At 43.2% G+C, this 14142-nt stretch overlaps 1 protein-coding gene across 4 annotated transcripts in view; it reads right to left on the bottom strand.

Annotated features, from left to right (window-relative positions):
- rb1cc1 (RB1-inducible coiled-coil 1) overlaps positions 1-8540 on the bottom strand; it is a 311576-nt gene extending 303036 nt beyond the window's left edge. For 2 of the 4 annotated variants that reach the window (XM_043688321.2, XM_043688325.2), the window contains exon 1: positions 8464-8540. The gene's annotated coding sequence lies outside the window, so the exon portion shown is untranslated. Of the gene's footprint in view, positions 1-8343 lie in introns of all 4 variants that reach the window. The other 2 variants (XM_043688324.2, XM_043688322.2) reach the window with 2 other exon arrangements.
- Between the last annotated feature and the right edge of the window lie 5602 nt (positions 8541-14142).

The following is a 14142-nucleotide window of genomic DNA, read 5'->3' as shown; positions in this document are numbered from 1 at the left end:
ATTTCAGAAACCAGAGGAGAGGCATTGGATCAGTCATCCAAATAACCAATTAACCGAATGAAATACTGCCTGTCCATCTTGATTGGATAATCGGGGTTCCTCTATAGTATGTTTTTCCATGACAGTATCAGTAAGAGTGAACACCAACACCTTCCAGCAACTAAGTCCTATTTTCACAAAGATATCATCCATCATATCGTGTACTACTACAATGCTAAACGGGACAGACTTTGAACAAGTCTAGCAACTCAAAACTAGACATCCATGAGACAACATGGGCCATCAGCAGAATCATATTCAACCACAATCTCAGGGCCTGACATACACCCATTTTTAGATCAGAGTGGTGCTGGAAAAGCATAGCAGGTCAAGCAGCATCTGTGGAGCAGGAAAATCGATGTTTCAGGCAAAAGCCCATTCCTGGTGAAGGGCTTTTGCCCGAAACATCGATTTTCCTGTTCCTCAGATGCTGCCTGACCTGCTGTGCTTTTTCAGCACCACTCTGATTTCCAGCATCTGCAGTCCTCACTTTTACCTATATACCCACTTTACCATAACCATTGAGCAAGGAGATTAATCCTAGTTCAATTAAGAGTGCAGAAGGCTCTGCCAGAAACTGCACCAGGCATTAGTAAAAATGAAGTTCTGACCTTAGAGTCAAACAGATGCACAGCATGGAAACAGACCCTTCAGTCCTACTCATCTGACCAGATATTCTAAATTAACAACCCTATTTGCCAACATTTGACCCATATCCCTCTAACCCCTTCCTACTGCTGAACAAAGTTCTTGGCGTGGAGGTTCACAGTACCTTGAAAGTGGAGTCGCAGATAGACAAGGTCATGAAGGCGGCCATAAATGTTCTAACTGTACCAGTTTCCACCACCTTCTCTGGGAGCTCATTCCATACACAGACACATTCTCCATCAACAGGTTGCCCCTTAGATGACTTTTTAAACTCACTCATTCACCTTAAACCCTCCAGTTTCAGACTCCCCCTACCCTGGGGAAAGAAAAAGACCACGGCTATTCACCCTATCCATGCACCTCATGATTTTATAAGCCCTGTAAAGGTCACCCCTCAGCCTCCGACACTCTTAGGAAAACAGCCCCGGCCATTTCACCCTCTGCACATAGCTCCAACCCTGGCAACATCAGTCAATCTTTTCTGAATGCTTGAGTTTCACAACAGCGTTCGTATAGCAGAGAGACCAGAATTAAATGCAGTATTCCCACAGTAGCCTAACCAATGTCTTGTACAGCCACAGGATGACCTCCCAACTCAAAGCAATTTTGATTCAATAAAAGGGAAGCATATCAAACACCTTCATGATCTTGCCTACCTGTGACTCCACTTTCAAGGAACTATAAAACCTGCACACCAAGGTCTCTTTGGTCAGCAACACTCCCCAGGACCCGACCATTAAGTGAATAAGTCCTGCCCTGATTTGCCCTACCAAAATGTAGCATCTCACATTTATCTAAATTAAACTCCATCTGCCAGTCCTTGGCCCATTGGCCCATCTGATCAAGATCCCATTGTACTCTTAGGTAACCTTCTTCGCTATTCAGTACACCTCCAATTTTGGTGTCATCTGCAAGCCTACTAACCATACCTCCTATTTTCCCATCTAAAATCATTTATCTAAGGTGACAAAAAGTAGTGAACCCAGTATCAATCCTTGTGGCACACCGCTGGTCACAGGCTTCTAATCCAAAAAACAACCCTCCATCATCACACTAACTCTGAGTCAATTTTGTATCTAAATGGTTAGCTCTCCCCGTTTGCCAATATGATCTGATCTTGCTCACCAGTCTATTGTGCAGAACCTTGTCAAACGCCTTGCTGACGTTCCACGGGTCTGCCTTCATCAATCCTTCAGAAAATTCAATCAAGTTAGTGAGATACAAATTTCCCCACACACAAAACTACACTGACTATCCATAAATCAGTCCTTGCCTTTCTTCAGAATCCCTTCCAAAACTTACCACTGACATTTGGCTCACCAGTCTATAGTTCCCGGATGTTTCTTTACCACCTTTCTTAAACAATAGCACGTTAGTCTTCTGGCACCTCAGCAGTGGCAATGGTACAAATATCTCAGCAAAGGACCCAGCAATCATTTCCCTATCTTCTTACAAAGTTCTGCGGTACACCTGATCAGGTCCTGGGGATTTATACACCTTTACGCTTTTTAAGACTTCCAGCACCTCCTCCTCTATAACATGGATATTTTTCAAGATATTTACTTCTCCAAGTTCTCTCAATTCCATCTTCTCCATAGTAAATACTGATAGAAAGTATTTGTTTCGTACTTTGCCCATTTCCTGCAATTCCACACATAGGCAGCCTTATTCATATTTAAGTGGCTCTATTTTCTCCCTAGTTACTCTTTTGTCATTAACATATTTGTAGAATCTTGTAACCTTGACAAAAACACAGACAGGGCTAAGCAATCTCACAACCAGCGGATCTGACCTGAGCACTGCTGTCCTACCATATCCAGTTCTGAATTGTGATAGACAATTAAGAACAACTATCAGGAGGCAAAGGCTGCAAAAACATCCCTATCAAAAAAGGGATCAATGCAAAGGACAATGCTGAAGTGTTTGCATCCATCTTAGTCAGAAACGCCCAGTAGATGATCCATTTCACTTTCCTATGATCCCCAGCATCACAAATGTCAGTCATCAACAAATTTGATTCACTCCATATGATATCAAGAAATGGTAGAAGACACTGGATAATGCAGAGGTTGTGGGCTCTGACATTTTGGCAGTAGTACTGAAGGCTTGCGCTCCAAAACTAGCAGCGCCATTCACCAAGCTCTTCCATGAATAGCTGCAATACAGGCACCTACCCAACGTGAAAAATTGTCCTCATGTTTGTCCACAAAAAGCTAGATAAACGGACACAGCCAAGTACCACCCAAGTACGTTCCTGAGCAGCAATAAAAGGATATAATGTCAACAGTGTTACCAATTAGCACTTGCAATGGTATAACCTACTCACTTGCACTCAGTGTGGATTCCACCTGGGTCATGGACTCCTGACCTCATTACAGTCTTGGTCCAAACATGAAGGAAAAAAGCAAAATTCAAGATGTGAGGTGAAAGCTACTGCCTTCGGCAAGTATGATATCAAAGGGCTTTAGAAAATCTGCAGTCAGTGGGAATCAAATTCTCTGGTTGAAGTCACGCATAGTACAAAAGGAAGATCGTTGCAGTTCTTGGACGTCACTTATCTAAGCCCCAGGACATCTCTGCAGGAATTGCTCAGGATAGTGTCCCAGAACCAGGCATCTTAACTGCCTCATCAATGTCCTTCCCTCCATCATAAAGGTCAGAAATGGAGTTGCTCAATGATTGCACAAATGTTTTGCACCAGTTACAATTCCACATATACTAAATCAGACTGCATCTCTTTCTAGAAACACTTGGATTGCACCCAGACATGGACTGAAAAGTGGCAACCACTGTTTGTGACATACAAAGAGCCAGGCAATGACCATTTCCAACAAAGACAGAATCTAAGCATTGCCCATTGATATTCAAATAGGACTACCATTATTGGACCCCTCACAATCAACAGCCTAGAGTGGTCACTGACGAGAAACAGAGAGTCATACACCCATCAACCTCCTGCTACCTACAAAAGCTACATCTGTATATCCTCTCAACTCCAAACTATCAACAATTCAAACTCCAATTACTGCTTATTAAAACAGTTGTTTACAATGCTTGCCATGGATGTCAGGTTTCTTTTGTTTCAAAATTTACAGCCACTCTTTCAAATACTGCTTTCCAAATAGTTCTCTCTCATTTCAGTCTCCAGTTTTAAAAAAAGCAGCCCTTACTGTCCACTATCTACAGAGTACAAGTCACATGTGCGTTGGATGAGCACAGCTTCAACAACACTACAGAAGCTCGGGACCAACCAGGTTAAAGCAGCCCATTAGACAGGCAGCTCATCAACTTCAAAACATTCAGTCTTGGCACCATCAATGCACGATAACAGCAATGTGTGCTATCTACAAGATGCCCTGCAGTAACTCTCAATGACTCCTTAAATAGCACCTTCCAAACATGTAACTGCCAACACCTAGAAAAAAGGTAGCAGATAGATTAGAACACCACTGCCTGCGATTTCTCCAACAAGTCATATATTTGGCAAAAAACAGAAACAACAAGCCAGTTAGACTGACCTCTATCATGGAGAACATGTTAGAATCAATAATTACCAAGGATAAATGCACTAGACAAATCCAAAGTGATCACAAAGAGTCAGCATAGTTTTGTCAAAGGCAAATCATGTTCAACCAATGTATTGGAGTTCCCAAAAGAATAACATGAGCTCTGGATAATGTGGTTCCTGCAGAAGTACTGTATTTGGGTTTCCCAACGACATTTGACATGACGCAACCTAAAAGATTACTGCAAATAAAAGAAAAGAGCTTCAAGTATAGGGACTAGCACATTCACATGGATAGAAAATTGGCTGGCAGATAATAGAAAAAGCATAAAAGTGTTGTCTGATTGACAAGATCTGATGAAGGGGTCTTGCAGGGGTCTGTGCTGAGATCTGAACAGTTTACAATTTATATCAATAACAGACTAGGGAGCCAATGCATGTTATAGCAAAACTTGCAAAGGACACAAAGATAGGTGAAAAAGTATGCTGTGAACATGGTATAACAAGGATGCAGACAGCTCACTATAGGTCAAATGAGGTGATCAAAAATCTGGCAATGTGAGAAAACGTAAAGTTGTTTGCTTTGGCAATAACAGCAGGGATTATTTAAAAAGGAGAATACTGCGGAATTTCAAGGTAAAGAAAGATCTGAATGCTGTAGTGAACGAGTCTTAAAAATTAGTATGCATATGCAGCAAATCATTTACAAGGCTTATGGATGTTATATTTTATAATGAGAGTAATTAAACATAAAAGTAATGATCGCATACTCCAAATATATAACAAACTGGTAAGACCACACCTCAAGTATTGCGCGCAGTTTTAAATACAAATACCTTGGTGATTCAGAGGAGTTTATTGGATCGATACCAGGACTGAGCACATTGTTTAAATAGGAAGGGTTGGACTGACAGGTCTTTTTTTTCCCCAAAGGATCTCCAAAAGAATGATGGGTGACTTGTTTGAAGTATATAAAATCCTAGAAGGTCCTGACAAAGTGGATACAAATCTAGGAGGCATGGTTTAAAGAATTAAGGATCATCCTTTTAGGGCAGAGATTAGTAGCTTTTTTCTCATCTTAGAAGGTTGTATGATTTTTGGATGCACAGAAGGCATTGGAGACAAAGTCACTGAACTTTTTGAGATAATTTGATTACCTTGCCGAACAACAAGAATGTTATGTAATCAAGGGCGGCACAGTGGTTAGCATTGCTGCCTCACAGCACCAGAGACCCAGGTTCAATTCCTGCCTCAAGCAACTGTCGGTGTGGAGTTTGCACATTTTCCCCATGTCTGCGTGGGTTTCCTCCCACAATCCAAAAATGTGCAGGTTAGGTGAACTAGCCATGCTAAATTGCCCATAGTGTTAGGTGAAGGGGTAAATGTAGGGGTCTGGGTGGGTTGCTCTTTGGAGGGTCGGTGTGGGCTTGTTGGGCCGAAGGGCCTGTTTCCACACTTTAAGTAACCTACTCTAATCTGAGAGAGAACACAAAAACAAGGTAGATGGAAATTCGAAACGCTAGAATATCAGCCATGATCCTATTAAATAGTAGAGCAGATGTGAGATGCTGAGTGGCCTACTTATACTCCTAATGTTTGGATCCATATTGTTGTTCCTTCACTATTGCTAGGCCAAATTACAAGGACTGAAATGGTTCAAGAAGGCAACTTACCACCACCTTCCAGACATGTATGGACAATAAAGGCCAGCCTGGCGAGCGACACCCACACAGAGTCATAAGATGTACAGCACAGAAATTGTCCCTTCGGACCAACTCGTCCATGCCAGATATCCTAAATTAATCTAGTCCCATTTGCCAGCACTTAACCCATATCCCTCAAAACCCTTCCCATTCATATAACCTACCAGACATCTTTTAAAATATTTTAACTGTACCAGTCTCCGCCACCACCTCTGGCAGCTTATTCCATACATGCACCACCCTCTGCATGAAAAGGTTGCCCCTTAGGTCCCTTTTAAATCTTTCTCCCCCCATCTTAAACCCATGCCCTCTAGTTCTGGATTCCCCCATGCCAAAGAAACGTCCTTACCTGTTTATCCCATCCATGCCCCTCATGATTTTATAAACCTCTATAAAAGGTCCAATGCTCTAGGGACATCTCATGAACGAATAAAAAAAAAATTAAGAAGACCAATATATGAACAGCTAGCTGTGTTGCAGATGGCACTACAGATGTTCTACATGGAAAACCTATCAGGATAAAATAGTGCATTGAGTTTCATGTATATAATGTAGATAAAGTTTTATAAAGCAATGCACTTATATTAAAGATCATAATGGTGACATAAACAAAAACATTTGAGTAAGGACTACCCTTTGAGAAAATGTCAAGTAGATTGATCAATAATTAAAGTTTTTACTTATATATAAATGAGTATCACTATAGTGTGATTACAGTACTCAAGATTGGTTTAGTTATATAGAGATGATAGTGTCAACTTCTTCAAAGTTGCAATGTGCATAGTTTACTACTTGACATTTACATTTTATATCTTGAATGCTTCCTTAGAAATTTATAATACAAAATTAAGTTAATCCTAATTAACTGCTCAGAAACAAAACTTGTTCTTACAGAATTAAAATTAATTTTATAAAAACAGGTGACCCAACAACATTGCAAAAAATAATGGGAGTGTTGGAGTATGTGCCTGTTGATAGATACTGATTTAACACATTGACAGATGACATGATTTTAAACTTCACTAGATTTTAAATAGGATAAGCATTTTTTCTTTTCCCAGAAAATATCAAACCTCTGAAATGCATTGCCAGCAACTGGAGAGAGTGTTGTCTCTACACTCCTTCAGGGGGAGCTGAACAGTTTTGGGACTTTTCCAGAAGACAATAAATAGCTTTACAGATAATACATGGTTAACATGACCTCTTGGTCTGACCTTGTTCATCTATAAAAAAAATCTGAACGAAACATTCCAGACTATTTTTCCATATTGACTCAAAGACTTAACTTGTGCATTTGTCTCTCCCAGAAGTCATAATAGGCTATAAGGGGCATAGGGAACATCTGGTCAGGATCCGTCAACTATATCATATGGAGCAATTGACAGTTCAACTGTCAACTCAAATATCCACATGTTTTCATGAAGTTCAATACTGTACTGAAATAAAATTCAAATGCGCAAAATACAGACTCATAGGAACATTTATCACCACTAATCACCAATCCAAACTTAAAAGTTAACAAAACAAAAGCAGCTGTTGCAGCCTGGCTAAGGTGATTTCCAACACAGATACATATATAGCCAAGCCATCGAAACACCTCTCCAAAACACCATTCTTAAAAATTTCAACACAAAATTTATTTTTAAGGATGACAGCTACATACCAAAAATATATTTTGCACTCCTCCATAAATAGTTTAAATTTGAAAATGTACTCTGATAAATAAGACATTCCTTGTCTTAACTATGATGAACAATAGGAAACCGTAAGAAATATAAACAAGATCACTTTATATCGCCAAGTTACATCACCTCCTGGTGTTAACGCATGTAGGTTATTTACTAGCTTAGAAAATAAATACACTGTTTGCACTCAACTCCAAACAGCAACACAAGCTCAGTATACCAGAACGGCAACTATCTGCTGGACGTGTTAAACCAAATTATTAAGCAGAATAAACAATACTTCTCAACATATTACTTAGCTTGCACTTGTAAAAAACGTTTGACAATTTCAAACGTATCAGCGTTTTCAGTGAAACAGAGGACCACGCTTACTATATGTAAACCACAATTCTGTTAAGCAAGCAACGCGAATCCAACAAACTAGGACCATTAAACTTTACAGCCCATTCTCCTTCGGGCAAAGCTGCTCGAACTTTTCTTAAACTATTGTTAAATAACAGGGAAACGGCCTCAGAGGCTGAGTCATCCCCAGTGCAAACCTGACAATGTAAGCAGCCTCACCGCCTGACCCCAAGCCCAGGCATGCGACGGTATCACAACGGGCTAATATGACCGGGAAGGGGGGAGTAAAAACCCTCCCCTCCTTTCCTCACACGGTACTTGGTCGGCACCTTCGGCGGCCGTTTATCGTATCTACCAGCCCGAGGCCCGAGGTCGATGGAGGCCCTGTAAACTAAGTGAGCTGTCAAACGTTAGGCCTCACCTCCCAGTCGCAGCCCCGATCGTCGGAAGGGAGTAGGGGAGAATGGGGGCTACAGATCCACCTGCTCAGGGAATTGTTATGTTAGAGGAAAGGGGGGAGACCTCAGCTGAATTCTCTCACCTGGCGATTGCCCACTCGGAAAGCAGCCTGACGCTCCTCCTCCCCTCTCCTGTTTTTGTTTCAAGTCAACAGCCGACAGGCGCCTGTGACGTCACGGCGCCTGCGCGCGTCACCGCGGCCATGGCCCGTCGGTCACACGTGCTGGATTCCGTCCCTTCATTCATGCATTCATTCATTCATTCATTCAGTCTCCCTGCTTCAGACCACCCTGTGCACCCGGGACCCGGCGTGTGCATGAGGCAGCTCCTCTGCCGCACCTTTTGGGGGTTGGGGGCGAAGCGCTCGCTCTGATCCCGACACTAGAAAATCTTTTAACTCTGAGGTCGAGGTATTGTGGTATCATCAGAAGTACATTCTGTATCAAAACTAAAACTAAGTGAGATTTTGCAGCGTTTGTCAATTTGGGAAATCTCGCACAACAACAACGTGCCTATCCAGCGTCGCTTAATGGAAGATTTTGTATTTGACTACCTGTTTTAATTAAACATTAAATTTGTGGATGTGAGTTTAGAATCTGGGAAGAACTGGAGTAAAAGTAAAGTCGACTTATCCTGCTGGACTCTTCTCTCATGAGAGGGAGAGATGGTTTAACCAGAGAGTCACTATGCATCAGATAAGGATTTTGGAGGGAGGGTGGAGATTGAGAAGGAGATGTTTTTCACTAGAAGGGGTGCAGAGGATGTTCACTGCTTTTGATTTCAGAGAGGGTTGACTTATGAGGAGAGGTAAAAACAATGACTGCAGATGCTGGAAACCAGATTCTGGATTAGTGGTGCTGGAAGAGCACAGCAGTTCAGGCAGCATCCAAGGAGCTTCGAAATCGACGTTTCGAGCAAAAGCCCTTCATCGGGAATAAAGGCAGTGAGCCTGAAGCGTGGAGTGATAAGCTAGAGGAGGGTGGGGGTGGGGAGAAAGTAGCATAGAGTACGATGGGTGAGTGGGGGAGGGGATGAAGGTGATAGGTCAGGGAGGAGAGGGTGGAATGGATAGGTGGAAAAGGAGATAGGCAGGTAGGACAAGTCCGGACAAGTCATGGGGACAGTGCTGAGCTGGAAGTTTAGAACTAGGGTGAGGTGGGGGAAGGGGAAATGAGGAAACTGTTGAAGTCCACATTGATGCCCTGGGGTTGAAGTGTTCTGAGGCGGAAGATGAAGCGTTCTTTCTCCAGGCGTCTGGTGGTGAGGGAGCAGCGGTGAAGGAGGCCCAGGACCTCCATGTCCTCGGCAGAGTGGGAGGGGGAAATGTTGGGCCACGGGGCGGTGTGGTTGATTGGTGTGGGTGTCCCGGAGATGTTCCCTAAAGCACTCTGCTAGGAGGCGCCCAGTCTCCCCAATGTAGAGGAGACCACATCAGGAGCAACGGATGCAATAAATGATATTAGTGGATGTGCAAGTAAAACTTTGATGGATGTGGAAGGCTCCTTTAGGTCCTTGGATAGAGGTGAGGGAGGAGGTGTGGGCGCAGGTTTTACAGTTCCTGCGGTGGCAGGGGAAGGTGCCAGGGTGGGAGGGTGGGTTGTAGGGGGGCGTGGACCTGACCAGGTAGTCACGGAGGGAACGGTCTTTGCGGAAGGCAGAAAGGGGTGGGGAGGGAAATATATCCCTGGTGGTGGGGTCTGTTTGGAGGTGGCGGAAATGTCGGCGGATGATTTGGTTTATGCGAGAGACTGAGTGGACTGGGATGATATTCATTGGAATTTAGAAGAATGGCGGTGGAGGAAACTTAGAGAAACATATAAATTATGATGGGAATACATAGGAGTAGAGAGAATGTTTCCACTGGCAGGTGAAAGTAGGACAAGAGGGCATAGACTCAAAATTTCGGACTGAATTGAGAAAAAAACAGAGGGTTTTGAGTCAATGGAATTCCCTGCCCAGTGAAGTAGTTGAGGCTCCTCAGTAAATGTTTTTATGAGGCTCCTTAGTAAATGTTTTTAAAGACAGATAATTTTTTGAACAGCAAAGGAATTAAGGGTTATGTTGAGAGGGTGGATAAGTGGATATGAGACCACAATAAGATCAGCCATGATCTTATTGAATGGCAGAGAAGGCTCGAGTGGCTAGATAGCCTATTCCTGCTCCTAATTCTTAGACTCATGTTCACCTCTGCTGGCATGAAAATTGAACCAATAATCTTAGCATCACGCACCAGCTGTCCAGTCAATTGAACTAACCAATCCTCTATATATTTGAAGAATAGATGTGATCTATATGGACTTCAGTAAGGCATTCAACAAGGTTCCCCATGGGAGACTGGTTAGCAAGGTTAGATCTCACAGAATACAGGGAGAACTAGCCATTTGGAGACAGAACTGGCTCAAAGATAGAAGACAGAGGGTGGTGGTGGAGGTTTGTTTTTCAGACTGGAGGCATGTGACCAGTGGAGTGCCACAAGGATCAGTGCTGGGCCCTCTACGTTTTGTCATTTATATAAATGATTTGGATGCGAGCATAAGACGTATAGTTAGTAAGTTTGCAGATGACACCAAAATTGGAGGTGTAGTGGATAGCGAAGAAGTTTACCTCAGATTACAACAGGATCTTGATCAGATGGGCCAATGGGCTGAGAAGTGACAGATGGAGTTTAATTCAGATAAATGCGAGGTGCTGCATTTTGGGAAAGCAAATCTTAGTAGGACATATACACTTAATGGTAAGGTCCTAGAGAGTGTTGGTGAACAAAGAGACCTTGGAGTGCAGGTTCATAGTTCCTTGAAAGTGGAGTCGCAGGTAGTTAGGATAATTAAGAAGGCGTTTGGTATGCTTTCCTTTATTGGTCAGAGTATTGAGTACAGGAGTTGGGAGATCATGTTGCGGCCAAACAGGAAATTGGTTAGGCCACTGTTGAAATATTGCCCGCAATTCTGATCTCCTTCTTATCAGAAAGATGTTGTCAAACTTGAAAGGGTTCAGAAAAGATTTACAAGGATGTTGCCAGGGTTGGGGAATTTGAGCTATAGGGAGAGGTTGAACAGACTGGGGCTGTTTTCCCTGGAGTGTCGGAGGCTGAGGGATGACCTTATAGAGGTTTATAAAATCATGAGGGGCCTGGATAGCATAAATAGACAAAGTCTTTTCTCTGCGGTGGGGTAGTCCAGAACTAGAGGGCATAGGTTTAGGGTAGGAGGGGAAAGATATAAAAAAGACCTATGGGGCAACTTTTTCACACAGTGGGTGGTACGGGTACGGAATGAGCTGCCAGAGGAAGTGGTGGAGGCTGGTACAATTGCAACATTTAAAAGGCATTTGGATGGGTATATGAATAAGAATGGTTTGGATGGATATGGGCCGAGCGCTGGCAGGTGTGACTAGATTGGTTTGGAATATATGGTCAGCATAGATAAGTTGGACTGAAGGGTCTGTTTCCATGCTGTACATCTCTATGACTCTATTTTGGCAAAGGAGACAATCGAAAGCTTTTTCGAAGAGAAAAAAAATGCATTTTTGGCCTTAATAGCTGGACAAAGAAACTGAAGACAACAAAAACAAAGAACTGCAGATGCTGGAATTCAGAAACACAAACACAAATCACTGGGAAAATTCAGCGGAACTGGCAACATCTGTGGAGAGAAAGCAGAGTTAGTGTTTTGGATCTAGTGACCCATCTTCAGAACTGATTGTGGATAGGAAAATTTTGGTATATGCGCTGAATGTAGAAAGGAGTAAACAATACAGGTAGTTCGGGGATAAGCACATTTTGGCAGCACGATTTAGGTACAACATCACTGAGGAATTATGGAACGGTGGTTTGGAAATGCTTATCTCCATTGGCAATAGTGCAATCCTGGCAAGGATCAGTTTGCACACTTCATGCTGCGTATGCCCCAATGTTCTTGCAGCTCTGCGCATGTGGAAGTGTTCACACTGATCTTCATGTTGTTCTGTGCATGTACCAATGTCAGCTTGCAATAGAGCAGATTTCTATGAAGGATACTGTAAAGAGAGCAGGTTTCTTGCATTGTTGTAATGTACTGTGTTAAATTTAATTTTGTTTCATCAATAAATATGATTTCAACCTTCATTCAGGCTGTGCTGTACTTTGTGTTAGACTTTTCGGTGATATTCTTTGCTGGTCCACGTTAAACCCACTTTTCCCATAGACCCTATTATTTGTATTAAGCGAGGTTTCACTGGAATTCAACCACAGCATTATTGGAGAACTAGCTGCAGATGGAACTGAAACCTATACAGAGAACAATGTTAATTCTACTTTCTCTTCACAGATGCTGCTAGACCTGCTGAATTTTCTAAGAAATTTCTGTTTTGAACCTGATTAGAAAACCTCAGATTTCTGCAACTACTGTCCAGCATCAGCCTCTCAACTTTTGTTTTCAGTATTGTATAAGAACATTTTCAGAAAGGAAAACATCTATCTCTCTCTTTCCCAGGAGTAAAGGAAAAAACTTAAATCAAACCAGCTGAAGTCTGGTTCAGCGAAGTAATTTCTTGGAATCAGAGTAAGTTCCAGAAATCAGAATCTCAGATATCCTCAGAAGCTCTGAAAACTGTAAACCTAATCCAAATGCCAAGGTCTAAATGTCTTTCCATTCTGAAGTAACTAAACAGAGGCCAGTATCCCGCCACCGAGTCACCCTTTATTTACATATGCACAATACAATATAGCCACAATATGGCTAGCCAGCTTGAAGTCAGTCCCTGAACCGAGCAGATTCCAACTCCCTTGTTTATATATATATATATACTTGTTTCTTTTTTAGAAGCACCCAAATGGCCAGTGACAAACAGTGCCCTTTTACATCAAAGGGCAATGCTGCGTGATCAAACAGTGAAAGGGAGGGCAGGGATTAAATCATAATAGAATTGGACAGGAAATAATACACTCCACTCCCTGCAGTTCCCACCTCTCCCTGAACAGCTCAAAGGTGTTGGTGGACACCGCGTGCTCCTTCTCCAGAGACACCCAGGCTCTAACATAACTGCGGAAGAGGGGCAGGCAATCGGCCTGGCCCAGGAGCAGACCCACGAGGAGGTCCTCAGACCTGCCCTCCCCCCTCCATACCGGGTGCCCGAAGATCAGGAGTGTGGGACTGAAGTCCAATCAAAAACAGAGAAGAAGGTTTTTGAGAAAATCAAAAAGGGAGTGCAAGCGCCCACACCCAATATATACATGGTCCACGGACTCCACAGCACCACAGAACAAGCAGTTGGGCTGGGAGTCCGTGAACCACCGCAATCTGCAGTTGCAAGGGACTGCTGCGTGCAGCACCCTCCACCCCAAATCCCAGAGAGAAACGGAGTGGACTCCCACATAGAGAGCCCTCCACTGGGGATCTCCACTACCCGGTGGCAAATGGGCACGCCAAGGTGTGTTCGGGCGGTGGATGAGGGAGAAGAGGTGGATGGTGTGTGGCAGTAGTCGATACAGGGACAAAACTAAAATTCCGGAGGCGGCTCAGGTTGTGTGGCACAGGTTCCTGGGGGATGTACGGAACCTTGGGGCCAATGTGAAATTCCGTCCGGGCAGGAGTGAGCATAGACGGGATTCCACAACACACCTGATCATCCTCCAACTGGTGTACTACATCAGGTCCGAGCACCGCCGTTTTGAGGCGTTGAATGGCAGTGGCCATGAACCGGATGTCTACCGCTGCCCTACTCCCTTGTTTATTTTTGTTTTCTGCGGTAGTGCTTATTTATTCCCCAGCACACATGTGTGTGC

Source organism: Chiloscyllium plagiosum, unplaced genomic scaffold (genome assembly GCF_037043375.1).
Source record: "Chiloscyllium plagiosum isolate Xiang-an unplaced genomic scaffold, Cpla_swu_hap1 HiC_scaffold_4, whole genome shotgun sequence".
Lineage (NCBI taxonomy): Eukaryota > Metazoa > Chordata > Chondrichthyes > Orectolobiformes > Hemiscylliidae > Chiloscyllium > Chiloscyllium plagiosum.
This window is presented reverse-complemented; position numbering and strand designations above follow the sequence as displayed.